At 40.6% G+C, this 22,311-nt stretch overlaps 1 long non-coding RNA gene across 1 annotated transcript in view; it reads left to right on the top strand.

Annotated features, from left to right (window-relative positions):
• LOC142830197 (uncharacterized) overlaps window positions 1-15,777 on the top strand; it is a 38,368-nt gene extending 22,591 nt beyond the window's left edge. The window contains exon 3 of the long non-coding RNA XR_012905230.1: window positions 15,043-15,777. This is a non-coding gene — a long non-coding RNA (uncharacterized LOC142830197). The remainder of the gene's footprint in view (window positions 1-15,042) is intronic.
• Window positions 15,778-22,311: the final 6,534 nt, after the last annotated feature.

Raw genomic sequence — 22,311 nt, 5'->3', positions numbered from 1 at the left:
TAGGCAAGTGCAAGTCTTGGTTGCTGATCAAAGGGCCCCCAAGCTGCAACCCAGGTTCCTCTACCAGCCACAGAAAATGTGACATAGAACAGGCAGAAGACCTGGCTGAAGGGCTGAGTTATGCAGAGCAGGCTGTGGTTCCTGGAGTGAGAGGGGCTGCAGCATGAGAGAAGACAATGGGTGGAGAGACAGCCAGAAGGAGGCTATAGACCTAGAAAGAGTGGCCAGGACAAGGCACCCTAGGGTGTGTCTAGACTACACCTCTCTGTTGACAGAGAGATGTAGATTAGACACATCAAAATTGCTAATGAATCAGGGATTTAAATATCCCATGCTTCATTAGCATAAACATGGCTGCCGCTTTTTTTCTAAACAGAGTTTTTTTGAAAAAAAACAGCAGTCTAGATGCGGATCTGTCGAAAATAAACCCTTTTTCGACAGATCCTGTATTCCTCAAAAAATGAGGTTTACAGGATCTGTAGAAAAAGGGTTTATTTTCGACAGATCCGCATCTAGACTGCCGTTTATTTCAAAAAAACTCCATTTCGAAAAAAAGCGGCAGCCATGTTTATGCTAATGAAGCACAGGATATTTAAGTCCCTGCTTCATTAGCAGCTTTGATGTGCTTGATTTGCATCCCTCTGTCGACAGAGGGATGCAGTCTAGACGTAGCCGAAGGCTGTGTCTACATTGGCACCCCTTTCCGGAAAAGGGATGCTAATGAGACCAGTCGGAATTGCAAATTCCGCGGGGGATTTAAATATCCCCCACGGCATTTGCATTTACATGGCTGCCGCTTTTTTCTGGCTCGGGGTTTTGCCGGAGAAAAGCGCCAGTCTAGACGCGATTTTCCGGAAAATAAGCCCTTTTCCAGAAGATCCCTTATTCCTAGAATAAGGAAAGTAGGAATAAGGGATCCTACTTGAAAGTAGGAATAAGGGATCTTCCGGAAAAGGGCTTATTTTCCGGAAAATCGCGTCTAGACTGGCGCTTTTCTCCGGCAAAACCCCGAGCCGGAAAAAAGCGTCAGCCATGTAAATGCAAATGCCGCGGGGGATGTTTAAATCCCCCGCGGAATTTGCAATTCTGACTGGTCTCATTAGCATCCCTTTTCCGGAAAGGGGTGCCAATGTAGACACAGCCCTAGTGGTGAGTGAATGCCATCACTGCCTCCAATAATAATAGAGATGTAACCGTGTTAGTCTGGTCTTGCTGAAACAAAACTACAATCAACTGATTGTATCGGTTTGGTATATATGGTCATGCCAATTTTCTTCCATAATTTGATCTGAGGAAGTGAGTCTGGCCCACAAAAGCTCATCATCTAATAAACCATCTTGCTAGTCTTTAAAGTTCTGCATAGTCCTGTCTTTTGTTACTGCCTCCAATGATACTTACATGGCTTCAGACTAGATGTTGGCTGGCAACTCATGTGGCACTTCAAGCAATACTTTGTTTTCCTTTCCAGGGGGTAGCCGAGTTAGTCTGTACAGGAAAAACTTAAAACACAACAAATAGTTTGGTAGCACTTTAAAGACTAACAAAACATGTAGATGGTATCGTGAGATTTCATGGGCACAGCCCACTTCTTCAGATGATCACAGTGTTGGATGGCCAGAAGTAAAATAAATAGGGAACAAGGAGGGGGGGAGGAAAGAAATGGAAGGGGGGGAACAAAAAGAGATAGTGGGTATTTTCCTTGTTATCATTTCCTCTATGTTCGTTCTTTGATATCTCTGTCTCTGTTTAGTTAGGTTTTGTTACTTCTATGCTCAATTTCTTATGTTATTCAAGCATGGAAGAGGGCAGTCAATCCATAGTAGCACCCGCTTATCCTGTTCTCTCAGCTGCCTTTGGAATTCCACGACTTGCATGGTTTCTAGAACAGTGTTCTGTGTAGTGTTATCTTCATGATCATCACCATCAATGTTTGGGTACATATCACAAGATTTAGATTATACAGCACACAAAAAAGGAAGCATATGCCTCTAGCAAATGAACCTCAGAGGGAAACCTAGTCAGTAGTCAGAGTAGGACTAATACAACACCTGGATAAATAGGTGTGGCTTGCATCCAAGCAAATGTGTCCAGTTTTTTAATCAAACATGTTTAGAATGTGTGAATTCCAGAAGCAAAAGCCCATTGCTGTGCTGTCCTGAGGATTTATGGGCAGAACAATTAAACTGGTGTCCCTATTTCTGATGGCAGCTGCGTGGCCCAGGATGATTTTTTAAATATGTGATTTTTATAGTCCTCAGCAACACACTAATGAAATATTTTTTTTTTATTTTAACTAAGGTCCTGTTGACTAACATACTAAATTCAGAAATGGACAGTATATACCTGGGGCTGGTAAATGCCTGTTAAATGGTTTCCTTAACATTTGAGTGTTTCTTTCACAGGTTCGATGTTCTGCTAATAGGTCTGGCAGACTTTTTTACTTTTAAGTTTACTAGATCCTCTCCTGAGGAGACAAAGCCACAGAACAGGGATAGGAAGAGGCAGGTAGGAAGACATTAAGACCCAGTTGTGCTTCAGATTTCAGATGCTCTATGCAACTGCATATTCTGCATATGAGTAAAGGCAGCTTTGGCTCATTGAATAGAGCATCTACTAGCACTGCTTCTAGTAAGCTTCATGTTTGGGTCTGATAGCTGAAGTATTTCTGCTGGATTTAAATGGCATAATGGGGCACAGAGAGAGAGAGAGAGAAAGAGTCTCTGAGGTAAGAGGGTAGGACTTCATGGGTACAGAAGAGTAACTTGAATTTCCCTGGAGATTAATTGTGAATTAGTACAATACCAAAGCAAAGATGTAAGTTGCTTCCAACAAGCTGTCTGACTTGGGACACAGGCAGACATTTCCAACTGAAACCTTCAGGTGACTTTGAAGTTGAGTTTTGGATAGATTGTATCAGTCAAATCTTGAGATATGAAGAAGCATAGATGACTGAACTGAAGTCCATAGACAGAAAGGGCAAAATATTTTGGACAGACGATAGAAGGCTTTTCTGGATATTGCTTCTCTCTGGAAATCCAGGATCAGGGAGGAGTCTAGTCAGACCCCAAAATGAAAAAAGCAGAGCAGTTCTGTAGTTACATAAGAAACATTCCTTCTCATGTTTTATTCTTGATAGACAAGGAAGTATGCTCTGTGTGGCCTGGTGTGCTAAAAAAGCAACTCACTGCAAAATGTGACTCGAATTTCTAGGCACAAGCCAAACCCTCAGCTCTCTTTGGTCTGCTGAAAAAAAATCTGCAAATGCCAAAAATTATGGGCATGGCTTAAGAAAGTATGAGAGGAGTTGCTGAATACTGTACTAAGCATGTTAATGTGGGAAAGTAACTTACATTAGTAAAAATAAAAAAGGATAGTCAAGGAATGCTGTGCTGAGTCCTATTAACTTTCTGTCAGCCAAAAAAAAAATGTTTATGTATAGTTCTCAGCAGAGCAGAGCCATCTTCTGACAGTGGGTGGCCTGAATCTCAAACTGTAAAAGGCTCAGAATGGGTTGCTGTGCATTCCTGTATATCCGGCCTCTCTACTACAGATGTTGCCATATGTAAACTGCTCTACATTTTCATAACACCCATTAAAGAGCTTGAAACCTGTAAGCGCTGTGTTTTTAATCATGATGACTATCCCTTTTAACCACTATTTTTCTCTCTTTTTGGATGACATTAACACACTAGTTTTCATACAGATCGAACCTCTCTAGTCCAGCACCCTCAGAACCTGACTGGTGCTGAACCAGAGAATTTGCCAGACTATGGAAGGTCAATATTCTCTAGCAGTATTACCAATACTTCAGCTGCTTACTGTGGACTCTTAAAAGACATATAGGAGCAAATGATAGAGCTAAATAAGAGCACAGAACACTGAGAGCCAGAATTGGTGGCTGTAAACAAACTTTATGGAATCGCAGGAAACTTGGCCACATCCATGACAAGTGAGCATCGAGCTAACTAAATTCATGCCTGACCATGGATGTTGCCAGACCAGAGAGTGCTGGATGAGAGAGGTTCAACCTGTAGTAATTGCAGAGGACACTTGTCCTTTCTGCCCTATAAAGGAGGAAATATGGGGAAAATATGGCCCCAAACACTTCATGAGAAATGGTAAGTGATAGTTTCATATTTGGTAGGAGACTTTAATCTTGTGACAGCTCTGTTGCTAATAATATGAGCAGCTTTCAACAGACTAAAAGTGTTTGTCTACGTCTACACTGGCATGATTTTCCGAAGCATTTTCGGAAAAGCGCGTCTAGATTGGCAGGATGCTTTTCTGCAAAAGCACTTTTTGCGGAAAAGCGTCCGTGGCCAATCTAAATGCGCTTTTACGCAAAAAAGCCTCGATCGCCATTTTCGCGATTGGGGCTTTTTTGCGGAAAACAGTACTGTGCTGTCTACACTGGCCCTTTTGCGCAAAAGTCTTTCAGAAAAAGACTTTCGCCCGAACGGGAGCAGCATAGTATTTCCGGAAAAGCACTGACAATCTTACATGAGATCGTCAGTGCTTTTCCGGAAATTCAAGCGGCCAGTGTAGACAGCTGGCAAGTTTTTCCGGAAAAGCTGCTGATTTTCCGGAAAAATATGCTAGTCTAGACACAGCCTCTGAGTAAAGGGGTTTCCATTGGATTGCAGAGGAGCTGCTGCTTCCTTCTTTCCATGTTTCTTGAGTCATCTGCACAGAGTTTATATCACCCTGCCCCCCTACCTGTATGGATTATGTGATAAAGTCTTGTAAATAAACAAATCCAAAAACAATGCTCTTAGGCTGTGTCTAGAGGACATCCCTCTTTCGAGGGATGTAAATTAGACCCTTTGAAAGTGAAAATGAAGCGTGGAGAACAGGATCTTTCGCAAAAGCCTGCAGTTTTACTTTTCGAAATGGCGCTTGTTCGAAAGAGTGCCATGATGCAATTATGCAAATGAAGCATGGGATATTTAAATCCCCGCTTCATTTGCACTTTCTAAGTGCCTCATTTACATCCCTCTGCCGACAGAGGGATGTAGTCTAGACGTACCCTTAGAGAAGGGCTTTGCCTGACCCGCCTCCTCCACGAAGGCCTTACTACACCCAAATTGTGACTCATCCAGATCTGAATGTTGTGGATTAGCTTCAGCCTCATGCCTACCCAGTATTGGTCTGAACCCAATAAACTATCATTCCAGTAAATGTTTTTTGTTTTGTTTTTTGGTGACATTTCAGCTTTTAGCTACACTAAAGTGAATGAACTCAACATTTAGCATCTGACTTAAAAAAAAAGACTTTGAAGGTAAATATTAAATTATTTGAAAGCTGCCATCTGAGGGAAATTACATTTTCAAAGGATCTCAGAATCAATGAGAACATAGTCTGAGCCGTACTGAATACTTTGAAAAAGCTATTGGCTTTGAACATTGTTATGTAGAAAACAAAGGGTTTTCAGCTACATCCTGGGACTGATGCTGAAGACAACTTGCTGTGCCTCTGTTAGGAGGGGACAGACTTCTCTGCTCCACACCTCTGCCTAAATGATGCATTTCCTAAGCAAGTCAGCAGCTCTGAGGATCCTTATTGGCTGATTCTCAGCACTTGATAGACAGATGTCCAAGTAAGTGCTCTGGTCAGAGGACAGATCACCTCAGGAGATTCTTTAGGGAATATATGAGAGGAATAAAATCCAGAATAAAAAGCCTATAAAGCCAACATTTCAGCTTTGTAAACACTGGCCACCCTATGTCCCACAAAAATTGAATTGTAGACATAATGAGCTGTGTTCGTTCCAAAGCTTAGCCAGCACTGCTAAATAGGGTTGAGGCTGATTATCATGTCTAGCTTGTAGATTTTTGATCTATGATGTAGCATAAATACTGTTATAGCTACTTTACTTACCTGTATTTATCACTCTGAAAAGATCATCTCTATTAATCACAGATAACAGCATTGCCTATTGTGCCCCTTTCAGTTACAGCACTCTGCCAGCAGAACTGAAGCAAATGCCAAGATGAAGGAAATGTAAGACTTCTGTACAGTCTCATTTCAGAAAACTCTGTGCTCCAGTGTGATTTGGATTCTTTTTGCATTTATTGCCTTTAAAAATGAATTCAAACATATCTGAATTGTGGCTCAAGATACAAACACTGGGGACTGGGCCTGTCTGTAGCAGCCATCACAAAGTATTTCAGGCATCTCATTTGTGCCTCTATGTCTTTGGGACTCCAAGCAGAGATGAGCTACTGTATGTCACTGGGGCTCTACTGCAGAGAACTTTTTAAAAATGTGTAGAAGGGGCAATATTTTCAGATTTAAGCATCTAAGATTAAGCAGCTGAGCGAGTAATCCCATTTTCAAAGGTGATGAATGCCCACAACTCCTGATTACTTTTTCTCAAATTCTAAGCACACCAATATCTTGGAGAGTTTGAAATCTGAATCCAGATTTTGCAACTTGAGCTCATCTTTTCTTAAGCGTCTATACAAAGAAGTTTGTAAAATGTTTAGATCTCATTTATCATTTAGATCTTTATTTGTCACTGTAAAAACCACTGATTATTTTACTATTAAATGTAAGGGTTACTCATATACAAGAGTCTGGACTTCATGCTCTAATGGTCCTTTGTCTTAAACTATGTATCTATAAAAAGTTGACAACATCAAACCATACAAGATAACAATGAACAGTAGCAGTGTCCATACTTAATACATCACAAGCTGGTGTGCTATACACTTACAGCCTGGCTTGCCAGTCACACACTAAATCTCCATGTAGACAAGCCATACCTTTTTTATTTATTAAAAAAAAAATCACCTGTAAAACTAACAAGATGGCTGCCTTACCATTGCATTGTGTTTATCATTTCTCTTCTCGTCTTTATTTGAATGCTGTGTGCTCTTCAGGGCTGCAGCCTGATCTTCATACACATCGGTAACGGTCTAACACACAACAAAGAATGTATGACGTTTGATGCAGGGAACATCTTTTTGTTCTGTTTGCATAGCACCTAGCCCAGTGGGGTCCTTGTCTATGGTGGGGACTCATGGATGCTGCTGCAATAAAATAATATTAACATGAAATAATATTGATGTTATACAAATGTATTAATTATAATTAGTAGCTGCCTTCAGTGTGTTGGTAGCTATAAGACAACTGAAATGTTTCCTGCAGAATTTGCCTGTTAAATGGGTAACTTATATAGGGAATTCTATTCACCAGAAAGGGATAAAACTATGTGAACAAGACAAAACATTTCAAATATTTTTTCTAAGAAGAAACTGATTAATTTAGATCAGCCTGGAACTGAATACTAAAAGTGTTTGTTGTAAAAACACTTGAGACAGACAGCACATTTTTAGAGTGTGGGTGTTTAATTTTCCTGTGTCTGAAGAGAAAAAAAGTTTACATTAGGTAGCTGTCTTTTTCCTATATTTATTTTTAAATCAGCTGGGTTTTGACAGAAAACAATAGTCTCATTTTTCTGTCCCTGTATGTACTTACACTCTTACTTCACAAAGGTTCCTATGTGAAGAGGTTTATAGTTGTAGTGCTAACAGCAAAATCAGAGTTTGTAGAATGAGGCAGCTCTGTATAGTGCAGCAATTGTGTGGGAACCAACAATAACATTAGTCATTTTTATTTCAATGAGGTTTACCTAGTGATACTGACAAATTCACTACGTTTTTCAGGAAAGCCTTATCCTTATATGCACTAGTCTACTCATTTTAAGAGTTAAAACCCAGCACTAGGCTTCTGATCACAGTGAAGCCAAGAAGCCAAACATATTTCTAGTCTATGAAATCTACTATGAAATTACAGTAGCAATACTGTATGAACACTGCATGATTAGGGAGCTGTGGGTTATGGGGGAGTAATGAGTTAAAGGAAGGGGGTAACAAGGCAACCACTTCTCACATTTGTAATGCTGTCCAGAGTTGGTGCTGCTCAGAGTGAGAGGCAGTGCATCAGAGAGAGGAAACGGCAGCTTGGATCTTCAGTGAATCAGTCATGCTACTAGGGAAGGAAAGCATATGGGAAAATGAAGGCGAGCTGAATACCTCGCCATCCAAGATGAACCGCCTAGATCTGTGGGGCATTTTCCCCACTGGTTTTTGGGCACTCACATCACTTGCTCCTCTCAGGATCTCCGCATGCCTACTTTAGCAAAGGGATGATGTGTTGCGAGCCCTGCAGTGTTTACAACTATTTGTAGTTTTCTGGCATGCTCTTTCCACCACAAAATATTTTCCTCACAGGAGGAGAAAATTATTGTTTGGAAAAGAGGCCACTCCCTTTCCCAAATGAAAAGGAAATCTGAGGACAAAGACTTCAGAGCTACTGGAAGGAATTCTCAAATCCATCTGTCCAAAGAAGTGCATGCTTTCTGATATTCACTTTATGCTTTGTCAACTGGATTTTCTCAGCTGATAAAATTTCATGTTCTTTCTGGTATGTCTGAAAATACATCTGCAACCTACACCTGATGATCACTCTTGTTTAGCCTTCATGAAAATGACAATTTAAGGCAAATCATAGGAAGGTAAGAATGATCATACTAAGGCAGGTGCAGTGATACATCTAGCCCAGTATCCTGTCTCCTGGCAGAGGCCAGTACTGGATACTATAGAGGGAATGAACAGAACAGAGCAATTTTAGTGAGTGATCCTTCCCCTGTCATCCAGTGCCAGCTTCTGGCAGTCAGAGAGTTAGGGACAACCTGAGTACAGGATTCCTAACCATCTTGGCCCACTGATGAGCATATCCTCCATGAAATCTAATTCTTTTTTTAACCCAGTTATACTTTGGCTTTTACAACATTCCCAGGTTAACTGCATTGTAAGAAGAAGTATTTCCTATGTATGTTTTCCATCTACTGCCTATTAATTTTATTGGGTGGCCTCTAGTTTGTATGTTTTATGAATGAGTAAATAACACTTCTGTATACATTTTCTCTACATCATTCATGATTTTATAGACCTCTATCATAATACCCACCCTGAGTTGTCCCCCAAGCTGAACAGTTCCAGTCTGTTTCATCTCTCCTGATATACTAAAGCTGTTCCATTCCCCTAATCATTTTTGTTGCCCTTCTCTGTACTTTCCAGTTCTAATATTGTTTTAGAGATCTGGCAACCAAAACTGCAGGCACAATTCAAGGTGCTGGTATTCCCTAGATTTCTATGGTGTCATATTTTCTGTCTTAGTATCTATTCCCTTTCCTATCTATCCCCAGTCCTAACATTTTGCTTTTGAGTACTGCTGCACACTAAGCAGGCATTTTCAGAGAAACATAGGACCAAGCATTAATGTATTACTACCCGATATTTTTTTTTAACAAGGTAACCAATTGTGGTCTGGCTAGGCCTGAACGGACCAGGTCTCACTCACATGTGAAGTCAATAAAAATTTTGCCATTTGACTGCACTGGAGCAGGCACTATAAGGAGAAAACCCACAATAGCATAATCATTGCATTATTCTGCTAATGGAATCACTAATTGTACATGTTACCATGCGTAAATTTTATCTTTTTAGATATAATATAGTTGGTTAAATAATATATCACCCCATTGGCAATAAATCTTGGCTGAAGACTGAAGGCTAGTAGTGCTGCTTAAGCTTAAGTGGTTCTTAATAATTAGAGAAGATTCATAAGTTTATATATGATGTTACAACTAATTTTCATTCTGGGTGACATAATAGGTAGCATTTCAAATTATCAAGTCTTTTTCTCTCCCTGTAAAACTTCTCTTTACAACATATTTGGAACACAATAGTAAGATGGATATTAATTGAGACATTAAGCAGCACTTACATTGAGTCCTTTAAAAGTGCTCAATAAATCAGTTTGATTTAGAAACTTTTACTTTGGAATAAATGACACCTATGATCAATTGGTTTCCAAACAATCCAGAGCTTTGGAAAGGAAGAACATGTTAGATCCAAGAAAAGCATTCTGGATTGTCAAGACTAGTAAACAGATAGTTGAAAAAACAACTACATGACAATTTGAGGGACATTGCAGAATGTAGGTTGAAGTCTGCCGATAGCTTGTGAGACTTGATGCTCAGGGGACCGGTAATAGGATGAAGTGTATTTCAACTACAGGTAAGTGGGTTGAGTCTATGTCAGCTCAATAGAGACTGAAACTCATTACAGTGATGTCTGATCATTGGCCTATGGGAAATGAATCATCAACATCAGTGCCTTTTCTAGATGATGGCAGTTTACAAGACAATTGGGCCCACTAGTTAGTAGTCTCAGAAGAGGGCCCAGGACTGAATACAGTTGTGGCAAAGCTGAACCATGTTCCTTAGGCAGAGTGGGGAAACTTAATCTGCCAGTGGTTGAACCATAAAGCAAAGATTTAGGATGCCTTTGTTGTAACAAAAAATCAGTTTAAACAAATATGTCCGGAGTCATTGCCTAGATGATGGTGGTTGTGGTCCTGGAGGTGGCTGGCATGTCCCTGAAGCCCCTGGGAGGGTCAGCATGGAGGGTCTCCATGTGCTGTCCTTGCCTGCAGATGCTGCTCCTGCGGCTTCCATTGATCAGTGTTGGAGAACTGTGGCCAGTGGAGGCTGTGGGGTCGGGGTGCCTATTTATCATTGTGGGTACGTCTACATTACAACGTTAATTCGAACTAAGCTAATTCGAACTAACGGATCTAGACTAAAAAACTAGTTCGAATTAGCGTTTTGCTAATTCGAACTAGCATGTCCACATTAAGTGGACCCTGAACCAGGCTTAAGGATGGCCGGAAGCAGTGCCAGCAGGGCATCAGATGAGGACTTAGAGCGTGGAGATGCTGTCTCAGGCTAGCCGAGGGATGCCCTTAAAGGGTCCCGACCCCGACCCTGGACAGACAGTTCTCAGGGGTGCCCCACTTGCAAAGCAGTCCTGGCTTGGAGTGCCCGGAGTACCCACACTGGGCACATCACAGCACTCGGCCATCAGACCGGCTGCACTTGCCGCAGGCTGCCATCTGGGGAGAGGGGGCAATCGGGGGGCTGCAGGAGAGGTTCCACCCCAAAAGCCCGCAGAGCCAGCCCAGTCCTCCCCATCGGGGGTTCGTGCCCCATTCCTCCCTCACCTCCTTCCACTTACCCTTCCCTAGCCCCTTTTCTTGATGTACAAAATAAAGGACAATTGTGTTCAAAAATGGAATCTGTCTTTATTGAACAAAACTGGGGGAGACTGGGAAAAGGAGGTGGGAGAGGGGAAGAGAGAGGCTGGAGAGGGGAGGGCAACTAAAATGATCAGGAATTGGAAACAGGTCCCATTTGAAGAGAGGCTAAAGAGACTGGGACTTTTCAGCTTAGAAAAGAGGAGACGGAGGGGGGACAGGATAGAGGTCTCTAAAAGCAGGAGTTGGGTGGAGAGGGTGCATACAGAAAAGTTCTTCATTAGTTCCCATAAAGAAGGACTAGAGGACACCAAAGGAAAGGAAAGGAATGGGTAGCAGGCTTCAAACTAGTAACAGAAAGTTCTTCTTCACAAATCAAAGAGTCAACCTGTGGAACTCCTTGCTGCAGGAGGCTGTGAAGGCTACAACTAGAACAGAGTTTAAAGGGAAGTGAGATCAAGTCATGGAGGTTGGATCCATGGAGTGGTATTAGCCAGGGGGTAGGAGTGGTGTCCCTGCCCAAGGTTTGTGGAAGGCTGGAGAGGGATGGCACGAGACAAATGGCTTGGTCACTGTCTTCGGTCCATCCCCTCCAGGGTCCCTAGGGTTGGCCGCTGTCGGCAGACAGGCTACTGGGCTAGATGGACCTTTGGTCCGACCCAGTACGGCCATTGTAAGCTCAGGGCTCAGGGTCGGGGTCTCAGTGGACCCCCTTGATTTTCATGCACACCTGCTCCTGGGTGGCCAGGCTGGCAGCTCTCCTGCCCTAGCCGGCCACTTTCCTGTGCCTAGTGCAGAGATCGTGGACGAGGTCCACGATGTCCGCACTAGCCCAGGCGGGTGCCCGCCTCTTGCGGTCCCGGGCAAGCTCCCGGGAGCCGCCAGCCTGGTCCCGGGAAGAGAGAGAGCGCTGGGGGGCATCAGGTGGGTGGCTCGATCCGTGCCAGGTGCAGGGTCTGCTGGCTGGGTGCTGGAAGGCTTGCACCTGGCACGGGCACCGTAGCCAGCCCGTGCCCCTTTAAGGGGTCCAGGGCCGGGAGGGGGGCAGATGAGTTTCCCTGGTGTTGGCCAGAGTGGCCACCAGGGAAACCTTGGGAGGGCTAGCTTCCCACTAGTTCGAATTAAGGGTCTACACAGCCTTTAATTCGAACTAGTAAATTCAAACTAGGCTTAATCCTTGTGGAATGAGGATTACCTAGTTCGAACTAAGCGCTCCGTTAGTTCGAATTCAATTCGAACTAACGGAACGCTAGTGTAGCGCCTATGAAAGTTAGTTCGAACTAACGTCCGTTAGTTCGAACTAACTTTGTAGTGTAGACATACCCTGTGTTAGGTATATTGGAAATACCTTAGCAAAACAGATTAGATGTCGTGTGTTCTGCCACCATAAGACTGACAATGTTTAGTTAAGTATTGCTTAAGATAACTAGGTGGAAATCAGGGAGATCACGATTTTCAGGGCTTATTCTAGTGTCCCTGTCAGTCTTTACTATAAACCCCTTTCTTCTGCTCCCCAAGCCCTCTTATGCATACCTCCCACACAAGCCACCCACACCATTGCCTTTATATCAGCACACACTCCTACCACTATGGTTGTCCTCGTTATTAAGCCATCCTGCTAATGCAGCTGCAGTTTTCATAACTGTGACTGGATAGAAGAAGGAGGGATGGGGCAAAAGAGGGGACGATCCTCAATCCTGAAGTCTCCTGATTTCCATGGGAGTTTGTCTGAATGTGGACTACGGGCCCGGGCCCAGGGTAGACTGGTGACATTGCTTTTTTTTCCATAAAAATATTTTGTAAACATTATATCACTGGTCATGGTGAATAGAAGGACATATTGTAAATATGTAAAATAATGCATTAGTGCATTAACATAAATAACACTAAAATCGCAAAGCTTTGTAGCACAACATTGCTAATGGACTAATGTGCAGTTTGTTGATTCGTGGTGTAGGCACCAATCGTAAATATTGTGCATCAGTGCAACTGCTAAGAGCACGAGCTAACAATAAGCTTATTTAAACTTTCCTTTAAGGACAGGATTAATTGATCTTTGAGATGTGTTACTTGATTCCTGCAGTAACTGACATTACTTCCCATTTGTCCCTGGCATTTCAGGAACAGCACAGAAGCTTCTACATTTTATAATTTAAATCAGTCTCATGATGGCAAAGGGCTGCCAGATTATCCATAGTATTTACTCACAAAACAGGACCAGAGCACACATTAATCAACCCGCCTCAATCCAGTATAATAGGACCATCTCTAGAGATGAGCATAGAATAGTCTCTGTGCATGTTTTGTTCATGGGTTCTTTATGGAGGCTACCAATAAGGATGTCAATTAATGGCAATTTTGATTTAAATTGATATGGACACATGACTCTAATAACCTGGTCTTGAGGCTCCATTCATTTTACTTAAGCCACAGACCATGACATACAGAAAATGATGGTAGTTTTCACTTTCTTTCAATGTGGGCTAGACTTGAACATAGTACAGATGAAAACACAGTGCCTCCCACAGACAGTTACTTCTGGGGCGGTATATCTCCAAATGTGCACTTGTACCTAAAGGACTTGATGCAGCAAAAAACTTGATGGAAGAATACTTATATGTTCAGTTGTGCCTCTTGGCCCCAATTCAGTGAGGTAGTTCAGCATGCTCCTGTCTTGAAGTCAGTATTGCTCACATTTGTAAAGTTCATCACCTTATTGAATCAAGGCCAGAAAACACAATTGTTCACAAGTTCTCTTCCATTAAATAGAGATCTTATAGGCTATCAGGTTAATTGTGTACCACTACAGATCTGATGAAGGAATCTTTTCCTTACATTAAGCACATGTGGATACAGTGAAAATAAAATGTAAGAGCCAGAATGTACCCTGCAGCCTTGTGAATTTGATCCAGATTTTCTTATTAACAAATGAAAGTGCTCTAAAGCCAAGTTACATAGATGACTTGCAAAATGAAAGGCCTTGACTGCTGATATTGTTGTTGCCAGATAGAACAAATTGGCCCTGAAGGAAGGGAAATCTCTAATTCCTCCGCATGTTGAATTTGTTTACGGTTCACTTGACATGAAATATTTTTCCCCTCTGGAAATGAGTTCTTAAACCAGAAGCAAATTTTGATATTAAAAAAAATTGGCCTGTAAAAATAACACTACAAATTAACAGGAATGAACACTTTCGCACAGGAAAAAATGATTCATTAACTGCTCTTTCACTGTTGGAAAATAATGCATTTTTGGCTCGTCCTCAGAGTCCAAGGATACTTATAATACAAGCAGCATTGAGAAAAACTTCATTACATAGAGAAAATTCCAGGCTTCAATTTTTCTTCTTGAGAGAGTTCAGTAGTTGCTTTATTTTGTGTGTGTGTGTGTGTGTTTATACACAAAATTAGGTTCTAGCAAAGGGAAAGTGCATTTATGCAAAAGCAATTCATCAACCACTCCTGTGCTCAGAATTCACTGAGGTAATTTAGATACTTTAATGGCATGGTAGTTTAGGTAGATATGCAATAAATGTTTTCCCCCAACCCCGACAAACAGCTAGAGTAATGGAAAATGTGTGCTTTAAATGAATCTTTTGAGTAAAGTAATTCTTGTTTTAATTATTTAGCAGTTACCAATATGAAATAAAATTACATAGCAAACTTCCTTAGTATAGTGTCTTACATTGTGGGAATACTCTTATATTCAATAGAGTTTTCATATTGGCTGTAATTAAAAGGCTAACATCATACAGTAAGCCTCAATAATCTGTTTTTCATAATTTTAAATGTGGAGCAAGCTCCTACCCCTCTGAGAAGACCCTCTGGATCCATTATTTGTGATTTTTTTTAGGTGGCCTTGACCTAAATGATGTCAGGCATATATTATATCAGCACTATAATTTACTATTGACATCATGGATTAAATTTGTTGTTTCAGCTAATGCAACCGAGCAAGCAAAGGTAGATTGTGAAACAAAGCCAACTACTGAAATACGGCGGTTGTCAAGTATAAATTTACAAAAGATATTCAGACTGAGTGCAGAAGACAAAAATAAATGGACAGAGAAGCTGTTTTTGACAGACTGCAAGGGGATACAGACTTAAACTTGAACACTGTAAATCCAAATGTCACAAAATGCTGCTACAGAGTGTGAGACATGTCTATTTCTCAGGAATATAAATGGTGATATGAAACCAAACTTTCAAGATGCTGTGCATTTTTGAAAACTATATCTTTACTGCCTGATAACAAACGTGACAGTCTTTTTTTTCTGTTATCTTTAAAAGCATGAAAATGCATACTTTCAGTCCAACCGCCAACAAATTAACAATATTTTAGACAGCTGTATGAGAAAATTAGCAAATCAGTTCTATGGTGTTTTCTATTAAACAGAAAAATAAATGGATGATTACTCAAAATTTAGTGTGTTACATGTGTTTAATTAATTGTGGGTTTTTTCGTGCGCAGAACACAAAAGTTAGTATTTACTTATCTATTTTATGACCATTTTATGACGGGGCTATACAAATGTAAATTTTTCACTATTTCACATTTTATTTTATCTCGTAACTTATAATGTGTCCTTTTGAAATGGATTTACTGCAGTTCCATGCATGTTAGTATCTTGCTGTCTATTGACAGGACTCAATAAAATATGACATCCAAAAATTATGGGTGTGCAGAAATTCTTCTGCATGTCTGTTGCTATATCCTATGAAACATTCTGCAAATACTTTCTTTATTCCAGATACTACAATCATAAACAGAATAACCAAGGCAATAAACACAGGAAGAGAACATTCACCAAAGCTTGTAGCTCAGAGCTTTCCAGAAGGTGCTTTCTCTTCTCGTTACAGTTTTGGGAATAAATCTAACATGAGGAAATTAAAATACTGGTTCCATGACCTAAATAAATTGTCAGCATAGATTTAAGAGGCACATGTTGTAGAATAGTCACAAGATCATCAATGAAACAACTGTGAGCTCTACCAAAATATAGAGCATTGGTCTTTTGGGAACTGTGGACGGAATGGCACCTTTTTGTGAGAGATATAGAATAACTAAAGTGGCCTGCATATTTCACAATTTTCTGATCTTACTGATGTGATGACTCCTTTTGGCAATAAAAGGAAAGGATCTTAAATAATGTGTAGAAAAGATTCTTAATCTCTAAGGGCACATCTACACAGCAGGACAAAAGTTGAATTAAGATATGCAACTTCAGCTACGTCAGTTGCATAGCTAAAGTAAAAATAGCTTAATTTAGTGTTTGGCGCTGTCTACACAGCAGGAAGTTGAAGGAAGAACACACTTGCTTCAACTTCCATTACTTCTCATGAAATGAGGGTTACAGGAGTCAGAGTAAGAAGTCCTCCATCTCGACATTATTTCAAAATAATGGCTTGCTCGGTAGATGCGCATTTTGTTATTTTGAAATAACATCAGTTATTCTGAAATAACGCTTCTATATAGACGTACCCTTTAGAAGGGCCTTGCTTTTCACTTCTTCTGCACCCAAAACTCCCACTGACTATACATAAATATAGAGTAAGGCTTTGACACATGATGAAATGAAAAGTTAAAACGGACACCCTTTAGCTCTTCCCATTTTGTCAAAGACCTTGCAAGCAATGATCAATGTAGTCCTGCGCCAGATAAGTTTTGTGCACAATTGACTGTGAACACCTCTTGGGAGCAGCTTTTATATGGTGTGCTTTAATACCTAAGGACAGCAGCATGAGTTTAAGATTAATTCCAAATGGAGTGTCAGGAGTTTTGGGATCAAGCATTAAATGTTAATTGTAGCACTTTCTGGAGCTAAATGATTTATATCATCTGAGAACGTGCTAGTCTTTAAGACCTGTTATACAAGACAAAATTAGATAGGGATATTTAAATCGGCAATGTTGTATTCATATTTATGGCTTCATTCAGCGTATAGATTGATTTTCTTTAATCTCCCCCATACGGTAAATCTTTTACATTGACATACCTGAAGAGTGGATATGTTCAGTCAGTATACCCGCTAATTAATATAACATCATTATTTAGTAAGACTTGTATCAACGTAAATGATGACTACAGAAGGGTTATTATGATCCATCTTTAACTGTTATATCTTGCTTTGGTAAATGTTGTATGGGAGTGCAAAATACCAAAACTGTGGGGATGATGAGGAAAAAAAGAATGGTATATTACTTTTTCTAAGGTGAGCAAAGGTTATCCCCATTTATACATCTGGTATAAATATAAAATAAATGAGTTCCATCTTTAATTTACCTTTTCTACCTCCATGATATTCCTAGGTGTTAGAAAAGGATTGTGTCGAGATGCATTCACTAGACAAAAAGTGCTTCTTATTATTAATGGCTGGAGGAGCCCTCTGTGTAATCAAAAGGCACAGCTGCAGTGATATACGGCCAGTGACAAACCCAGAGATCTTTCCTTCTCAGTGCTACAAGCCTATCAGCTTACAGCAAGGAACTTCCACTGCTGTATATCTGCAAGATAAATAGCAAAAGATATGAATATATGTGGTGCTTACAGTCTTGAGAAGCATTGTTATATCCCTCACATAAAATCATTCTAAATATGACTCAGGTGCATTTTTCACAATTCCAGTGTTATCCTGGCTGTGTGTGAATAGAAATAGTTTCTCAGAAGAGATTTAAAGCCCTTTCTCTTATTCTGCTGCTTTCTGAAGTCTGATGTGGGAACCAGTGCCTCTGCAACCGATGGTGTCAGCAGAGTGGCTTTCATAAGATTCACAACCCTCTTTTACAGTGACAAGCAGCAGGGAACTTATCAATGATAGAAATCATCTATGCACACACCAGAAATCATTTGTATTTGTGTTGCTCAGCTGCATCTCTTTCAAGCTTAATAGCAAGAGATTGCCAATGAAAGCCCAGGCTAAAAATAACGTTTGATTAATACAAAATGATGGGTTCTTGTGCCTATCAAGTCCTTCATTGCTTCTGGGATGGCTGAAAAATTAAAATAAGTGAAAGTTCTAAATGGGAAAGAGTGGCCCTTTCATCAGATCAATGGCAGAAACCTGTCCACACACACATTGGAAGTCAATGCAGCTCTGTGACCTTTCCATGAACTTACGAGGAGATGGAAAGATCATTCAGGGAGGCAAAGGTCAGCATTCATGCTGGTCACAAACAAAAATCAGATTTAATCAGGCACGGAAAGATAGTTACTAGGTCCTCTGCTTACTTGAACAAAATACTATTTGTGTATTTTTGGGCACCGCTGCAAAACAAACTAGTTTAGTTTTTTCCGTGTTAGTGTAGCACATCGCTGCTATAGTGAAGTTGCTTATTGGAGAGTATTCTAATTGATCACATGTAATGTATCTTCCAAGGGGATAAAAGGTTTCAGTAATGTGATGAAAGTGGCACACGATGAAAAAAGTCTGGAATTCAAAGTAAACAGAGATACACTCCTTCAGTTGTCCTATGAAGGAAAAGATATTGCAAGAGATGGAGATCAATATATGGAGTTATGTGCTACAATACTCATGAACAAAAGCATGACTTATGCATAAAGTGACCATAAAAAAAACCATTACTCTATTATTTGGAATTAACTTTAATGGTTTATAAAGTCAATGGAGTCTTTGTTTAAATAACAAAGAAAATTGAGATGAAATAATCTTGTTTTTGGCAGGTCATAAGTGAAAACAAATAAGATGTTCTCAGTCTTTTGTGGTCAATAACGGACCACATTTGTCCACATAACTCCACCCTATATGATACATGGTGAACTCTTCTTGAGACTCATCCAGCATTGGACAAGTAGCTGAAATCAGGACCAAAGTGCACTCAATACAGATGTGTGGGATGCTTGTATAATACCACCGCATACCACAGCATGTCCATTCATTTTGTTAAAGGCCAAATCAAAAGCAATAACTCCTTATTTAGCACTAGAAGATTTACTTGGCATTGACTGCATCCTTAACTCACATATTTTTTAAAATATAATGAAAAGTACATGCTTTATTTAAATCATTGCTGTAGGTTGGGGTTGGGCATGAAGGGTTCAGTGTGCAGGCTGCCCTGGGAAAAGAGGACTGCCTCTGACCTTGCTCACTGCAGCAGCTTGGAGCCATCGAGAAGCACCTCTCCATGGCCACTACAGCTCCAGCAGTCACAGTCAGGGGAGGGTTGCATGTCCCCTGGTTGGGGCAAGTCCAGGTTCGTCTGCCCCCTGCACCTTCCAGTCAGAGTGAGGAATGCAGCGAACTGAACTTTCTCCTCATGCCCTAATGAAGGGGAACAGCCAGCAAGGTCCCTGTACGAATCAGGAGGGAGCTCCCTCTGCCCTCCCAACAGGTGCTTAGGGGATGGAAGTCTCTTCAGGGCTGGGGCAGTGCTGGAGGATGGCTCCCACAGCCAACCTGTTTCACCTTCCTAGTGATTCTATCTCTTTTCTGTATGCTTCTATGAGATGCCATCATGTCTCAGGCACATCCCATTTTCCTGGTACAACCAAACCCGTACCTTGCTTTCAGTTTTGTTAAAAGAAAGCTAATTCTCTGGCCAGTGATACATAAACGGTTAGACTTAATTATAATAATGGTCTCTTCTGGTCTTAAATCAATGAATCTAAAAAAGGAAAATCAGCCATAACGTGACCTTGTAGAGGCTCATTAAATAAAGGGGAGGTGGGAAGGAATGAAGCTGGTTACACATTATTCTGCCTTTGCAGCTAAAAAACTGCATGCATATTTAGAGAAAAATCACTTGTGAAACAGGTGAGGCAGGGGGAAGGAGGGTAGATTTAAAAAAACCCAAAATTTTCTTACCATTGTTCTTTCTCCTCATCCATTCCACACAATGAGCCTAGGGACAGATTTTTGACGTGTGCCATGAACTTCCAGCTTGGCATCATTGTGAGGTGGTATATGGCTATGGAATCACCAAAGAAAGTACACGCAGCCAACCAGAATGCAACTTCAGACAATCAGTATCCCCAGCCATATGCTGGTAACTTCTGAACACTCACAATAGGTACTTATAAAGTCTTAAATAAGCTTGACAAATACCATCTGCGTCCTCTATAATATTTTGACCCCTAATGCACAAACAGCTGCTGAATGAAAACATCCGTTGCAGAATTGCAGGGCTCTTTGGGCATGTCTACACAGCAGGGCTAAACTCGAAATAAGATACGCTAATTGTGTATCTTAAGTCAAAATTGGACATTAGGAAAAAGTTCCTAACTGTCAGGGTAGTCAAACACTGGAATAAATTGCCCAGGGCAGTTGTGGAATCCCCATCTCTGGAGATATTTAAGAGTAGGTTAGATAAATGTCTATCAGAGATGGTCTAGACAGTATCTGGTCCTGCCATGGGGGTAGGGAACTGGACTCAATGACCTCTCGAGGTCCCTTCCAGTCCTAATATTCTATGATTCTATGATTCTATGAAAATAGCTTATTTTAACTTTTGGTGCTGTCTACACAGCAGTTATTTCCTGCAACTTCCCTTATTCCTCATACCATGAGAATTACAGGAGTTGGAGTAATCAGTTCACCAGCTCAACATTATTTCGACATTATGTCAAAATAACTGCTTGAGTGTAGACACAAACTGACATTATTCCGGAAATAACGTTGCTGTATAGTCAGCCTTCATGACCAGTGGAAGGATCAGAGGAATTGAAGAGCACAGAGAGCTGGTTTCAGTGATTATGCTGATTTATTCTGATCCTGTTTCCTTCAGGGAGTCAGTTGCCTTGTCCATAATAACTGCATAGCCTTTACACATAATTAATACAGCCTGTGTGGGGATGGAATGGGAGTGTGTATACATGGCTGTGTGTATGCATGGCTGTGTGTACAGACTTGTATATCTGTGCATACACCATAACCCCCATGTGCAATCAAACAGACTTGCAGATAAGTATTGTGAGCTCTTTGATTCTAAGATTCTAGCACAATAAGGCCTCTAGGCACTAGTGTACTAACACTACTACTTAATAATTTGTTTTCTCTTTCCCCCCAAAAGTCTTTCTTAAAGGAGGTTCCAAATTACAGTCCTTGCAAGAGATTTTTAAAGGAAGCCATTTTCTCTGAGCTCCCCTTTGTTGTTAGGCTGGTCAGTGCTTATGATTCAGGTGGCCAGATCCTCATCAGTGATGACAGCCAGAAGAGGTCACCCGAGAATGATATCAGTGCTCACTCCACAGGAATCGAATATCTTCATTCACGAACCCACGTAGCTGACAAAGAGGAAACAGGCGCCTCAAATCCTCTGACTGCCTGTCACATTGGGTCATCCCCCAGATTTCAGCTTCCATATTGAAACTTCCAAGAGGCTTTGGCTCAGGTCTTAAATTATTACATTTTCTCTCTCAATAACTTTAAAAAACCCAAGGGAGCTTTAAAAACCTACAGAAAATTATTACCAAATGTATCTTCTGAGAACTTAAAGAAGTTTATAGTGGCACACCAAGAGAAACCAACATGAAAGATCAACTAGTTTAAAAAGTGGAAAACACTGTGGTTATGTATATTGTCAAATTTCATGTTTTTTGGCTTTTATGTTAGGTATCTATCTGAAGTGCTGCTCTTACAAAATGCTAATTCAAGACTTGGAATGAACCAGTGTTTGTTTATGAACTGTTCATACATTTATTTATATCAGACGCATCAGTACATAGAGTGCACTTCCTAATTTTTTTGCCGTTCCATTGCCTTAATGTAGTCATGACAGTTTATACAAGCTCAGGATCTGCCCTTTTGTTTTTAAATTGGAAAAGTCAAGAGCTTGCTACTGGCAAGTAAAACTTCCAAAAGGAATTCCTTATGATTAAATCTGTCCTTGAAATTCAAGCTCCTTCACATCTGCAGTCCCTATGTGACCTGATAGAGTCTTCACAAATAAATAATAATCACAGTTTCTATATGAGAGGGGTGGGATGGAAAAAAATATTAGCAACATGATACCTACCAGATTCTGGACCAAGTCATCACACATTTGAGTTCCTGTTAGACATAAATCCATTATCTTCAAAACTGCACTGCTCACATGCTATTCTTATTAAGCAGCTGCAGATGATAAGAGCTACTCTGCTTAATTTACTTTGATGTATCTGTGAGATAGGATTAACCAGATGATAGGTTGTTTTTTGTTGGGTTTTTTTTTACTGGGGTTTTGTTCCCCCATGAACAGACTGTTCGTATTGCAC

This window comes from Pelodiscus sinensis, chromosome 7 (genome assembly GCF_049634645.1).
Source record: "Pelodiscus sinensis isolate JC-2024 chromosome 7, ASM4963464v1, whole genome shotgun sequence".
Lineage (NCBI taxonomy): Eukaryota > Metazoa > Chordata > Testudines > Trionychidae > Pelodiscus > Pelodiscus sinensis.
The sequence above is the reverse complement of the archived record's forward strand: the minus strand, read 5'-3'. Positions and strand labels throughout refer to the sequence as shown.